The 5,095-nt window shown below is 38.9% G+C and overlaps 1 long non-coding RNA gene across 1 annotated transcript; it reads right to left on the bottom strand.

Moving 5' to 3' along the window:
- Nucleotides 1-269: 269 nt before the first annotated feature.
- LOC133144991 (uncharacterized) lies at nt 270-4,679 on the bottom strand. Its single transcript, XR_009710804.1, has 5 exons — nt 3,965-4,679; nt 2,937-2,954; nt 1,979-1,996; nt 1,525-1,546; nt 270-1,029 (listed from the first exon to the last, which is right to left on the bottom strand). It is a non-coding gene; the product is annotated as an uncharacterized LOC133144991 (long non-coding RNA).
- Between the last annotated feature and the right edge of the window lie 416 nt (nt 4,680-5,095).

Here is a 5,095-nt window from a genome sequence, read left to right as displayed (position 1 = left end):
CTCACTTTTTTGTCCCGTTTCATCGTCCACATAATTCCTCCGATTCACTCCATTCCACTTTTCACGTATTCCAAATATTCAGGAAAGGGTGGCTTCCATTTTTCTCATTCCGAATATTTTCCGATTCCGCAAAATTCCCCAAATTCCGACAAATTTTTCCCCATTCATTCTTAAGAAGAAGAGCATAATTTACCTCTGACACCAGGCACTGAAGTCCGTCACAGAGCATCATAAATGCCACATCAGCAATAGCGGAATTGAAAAGACCATACATTGACTGATACTTTATTAACACATGCTGTTTGTGCAAGCCGTTCACAATGGATGGGATTTCATCGGTTGCCAAATGATGATGTTCGTACCGTCCTTCTGCTTTCAGCACAGCCACAGTAGCCACATAAAGCTCATTGCCTCGATCGAGAACAAGGTCCAGGTGAGCACTGGTCACATTCTCTATCTCCTGCAGGAAAGCTAGAAATGTAGCAGAGTTTGCAGCACACTGACTGTTTCTGGAATCGGCATACTTTGGATGATCTTGACTGTAGGATGCCAAAACACATGTTACAGGATCATGAGATGTAGACATCATTACCTCCATAGAGTTTTCAGGTTCAATGGCCATCAATTCTTTGGCAGTTGTTGGTTTATCTGCACTTCCAGAGTCTGTGTTGTTTTTACGCTGTTGCCAGCTTACCTTGGCAGCTTGCGCCTTCTTGCTTTTGCGTGGCATGGCTCGTGTCTTTTCTCAATTGGATTCCACACAACAGGTAATAAAGAAGTCTCAACAGTCAGGCCCCGATGCAAGGGGATATATTTCAATGCACAGCCCAAAAAGGGTTTTTGTCTTATCCACAAGTCAGATTGTCTTATCCACAAATCAGATTGTCTTATCCACAAGTCAGATTGTCTTATCCACACATCAGATTGTCTTATCAACACCACAAGATGGACAGTGAGTGAAAGAAGTCAGAGACAAAAGGTGGAGCAGCGATAAAGAGGGTTGGGGTGGGTTGGGACTCAGTCGGCAGCCTGGGTAGAAGGGGTACAAAAAGCATAAAAGTCAACCACAGTGTTTAAACATTTGTTACAACGGTACCATCTTTCTACTTCTCTTGTAATTCACGTCAGCTTTAAAAATGGTGGCACTGCAACCTTATTTTTACTGTCACTGCTGAACCGCCGTATACTAGAAATTGACTTAAATTAAATTTGCATGACAATTTTTAATAAAATGTGAAATTCGGTTAGCAATGCTTTGCAGAAAAACATGTTTATTATGTGGCCACATAAAATGAATGATAAAATGCACAACAGTAAATGCTAAAAGATTGTAATATTCCTAACAAGAGCATTTGTACATTAAATGTATAAACGCATTAACAAACAGGTGACAGGATCTCCGCATCTAATTGTATGTTGTACAAAGAACAAACAGCATTTTTTACAGTTAAACATCACTATGAAACTTTTACTGCATAATGGGTGGAAGCATGGTTAGCTGGCTGGATATGATCGGCACTTCACCTTTGGTCAAAGCGAATGAACTCTGCAAACAGAGACAAAAAGAGAATCAGTTATTGTACTTGAACATACAAAATGTTGCAGGACTATTTAAAATATACACATATATTGATATTTTAAATATTTCTAGCACACAATCTACTTAAACAAAATTAAGCAAGAACAGAACATAATCATCTGAATATGATTCACTTCAAACACATCCACACAGTGGTCACAACTGGGGATGCTCCTGCCACCATACAAACCAATGATACAAAAAATGAGGAATAGTCGCTATTTGCACACAACACGACAGAAGAGTCACAATTTATTAGAAAACCCAAAAGGTGACCTTAATATTAGCGTTTGAGTAAAAATCAAGAGCATGAAGAAAGAATTATTTTGTTGCCGCAAAAACTATAAATCTGTCTGAAAACTAGTTAGTGAAATTAAATAATCATAAGCCACGCCTTACCTGATCAAAGCAGTTCAACTGCATAGAGAGGAAGAGAGAGAAATCAGTTACTGTACTTGAGCATACATTTCCATCAAATGTAAAACTTTTAAAAACATTTTTAAATACAAACAAATATTTTGGTTTGGGAATTTTAAATATTTCTTGCACACAAACGCTACCTATCAAAAATAAGATACAATACAGCATACAAACGTGAATCTTCTTATGTTTGGAGAAAATGTTCAAACTTCCACAGAACCCACAATACACTTTTAACACATCCGCAAAATGGTCAGAACCATGGATGCTCCTATGATGATGATCAGCCAATTTTCATGAATATTTGTGTAATTCAAACATATTATATTAAAGACGCCATGCCTTTCTGCCGTAGAGAAATTACAATGGCGACCGTAGGTGTATTGACTTTATAAACTTTATAACCACTTAAACGAAACACATTTGGATTCAGAAAATCAGTCAATTGCAGTCTAGCTCGGCAGGTATTCAATGGCCGTTTAATGTTTCAAAATGTGAGGGGTTGATGTATGAAATTATAATGTTGACAAACAAGTGTGACTCTTGCAGTAATTTCGATAATCGATTTTATATGTCTTTTTTCTTTTGTTGTTTACGCTGCAACAAGCGACAGCACCACATCAGGTTTTTAATGTCACTTGGCTGACACCTAGTGTTCAAATTGGGAAGCAACAGTTTGTGTCAAGCACCACCACAACAAACGTTGTAATGTATGCCAAATTTCTCCCACAAAAAAAACTGGAATCTTTGTGATAGTATTTTTTCAGAGCCCTTTCTATGTAACACCAAAACCTACTTTCTCTTTAGTCTTGTATTTTCAAAATTCTTTAAAAATCATGAGCACGAAGAAAGAATTTTGTTGCCACAAAAACTATAAATCTGTCTGAAAACGTCTGATGCCATTAATGAAAATAAATAATCATAATCCACACTTTACCTGATCAAAGCAATTCACCTGCATAGAGAGGGAGAGAGAGAGAGAGAGAGAGAGAAAATTCAGTTACTGTACTTGAACATAAATGTAAATTTTTTTAAAATATATTATTTTTAAATACAAACAAATATTTTGGTGTGGGAATTTTAAATATGTCTTGCACACAAACTCAACCAATGAAAAATAAGATACAATACAGCATAAAAACGTGAATCTTGTGTTTGGAGAAAATGTTCAAACTTCCACAGGGACTGCAGGGAGAAAGACGCCATGCATTTCTGCCATAAAGAAATTACCCCAAATGACCCCAGATAAACCGGAAGTGACACACAGCAACAGTCTCTGTCGATAACCGCCGTCTGTGACTGACCACTGCGCGCGGGCTGCAACAATCGCGATAAGCGGGTATAACTCACGCGAGACTTGGCATGGTGACGTCACTTTCCAACGCAACAATTTAACCTCAAAATGTCCATTGATTTTTCAACATAGGATGCGTTGTTTGTCTACTAAACATCAAAATTTATTTATATTACAGTATGCGTAATAGTGAAAACCATTGTAAGATATATTTGTTGCATCCAAGTAAACTCAACGTAATAAAACTACAATGTGACGTCATATTTGGTCGCCGATTTGTGGCTTACAAGTAAACACGAGGGTGGGGAAAACTACAATGTGACGTCATATCTGGTCGCCGTACTCACCGTAAAAGTCCCTATTGCGATTATTGAAAGAATCAAAGTTTAATATAAAATATTTAATTCGACACAGCCACCGCCTCTTAAGTTGAACCTATTTACGCCTATTGAACTCCGGAGCCGAGCTGCAACGAAGGTAGTTGCTATTGAACGTTTCGCTAATGCTAACTAGCTAGCGGCAATGCTTCACTGAAAAAATAAACCAACTAAACGACGACTTATGGAAAGCATCGCCGAAGCTGCCAACCAAACGGCGCACACATGAAACAATTTGGGAGCAGACAAACAGCACAACAGTAAACAATGTAACACTTAAATGTCTACACTTACTTTCTGGCAAACACGCACACAATCACAGCAACAGTCTCTGTCGATAACCGCCGTCTGTGACTGACCACTGCGCGCGGGCTGCAACAATCGCGATAAGCGGCTATAACTCACGCGAGACTTGGCGTGGTGACGTCACTTTCCAACGCAACAATTTAACCCCAAAATGTCCATTGATTTTTCAACATAGGATGCGTTGTTTGTCTACTAAACATCAAAATTTATTTATATTACAGTATGCGTAATAGTGAAAACCATTGTAAGATATATTTGTTGCATCCAAGTAAACTCAACGTAATAAAACTACAATGTGACGTCATATTTGGTCGCCGATTTGTGGCCTACAAGTAAACACGAGGGTGGGGAAAACTACAATGTGACGTCATATCTGGTCGCCGTACTCACCGTAAAAGTCCCTATTGCGATTATTGAAAGAATCAAAGTTTAATATAAAATATTTAATTCGACACAGCCACCGCCTCTTAAGTTGAACCTATTTACGCCTATTGAACTCCGGGGCCGAGCTGCAACGAAGGTAGTTGCTATTGAACGTTTCGCTAATGCTAACTAGCTAGCGGCAATGCTTCACTGAAAAAATAAACCAACTAAACGACGACTTATGGAAAGCATCGCCGAAGCTGCCAACCAAACGGCGCACACATGAAACAATTTGGGAGCAGACAAACAGCACAACAGTAAACAATGTAACACTTAAATGTCTACACTTACTTTCTGGCAAACACGCACAAAATCACAGCAACAGTCTCTGTCGATAACCGCCGTCTGTGACTGACCACTGCGCGCGGGCTGCAACAATCGCGATAAGCGGCTATAACTCACGCGAGACTTGGCGTGGTGACGTCACTTTCCAACGCAACAATTTAACCCCAACATGTCCATTGATTTTTCAACATAGGATGCGTTGTTTGTCTACTAAACATCAAAATTTATTTCTATTACAGTATGCGTAATAGTGAAAACCATTGTGTAAGATATATTTGTTTCATCCAAGTAAACGCAACGTAATAAAACTACAATGTGACGTCATATTTGGTCGCCGATTTGTGGCCTACAAGTAAACACGAGGGTGGGGAAAACTACAATGTGACGTCATATCTGGTCGCCGTACGCACC

Source organism: Syngnathus typhle, linkage group LG20 (genome assembly GCF_033458585.1).
Source record: "Syngnathus typhle isolate RoL2023-S1 ecotype Sweden linkage group LG20, RoL_Styp_1.0, whole genome shotgun sequence".
Lineage (NCBI taxonomy): Eukaryota > Metazoa > Chordata > Actinopteri > Syngnathiformes > Syngnathidae > Syngnathus > Syngnathus typhle.
This window is presented reverse-complemented; position numbering and strand designations above follow the sequence as displayed.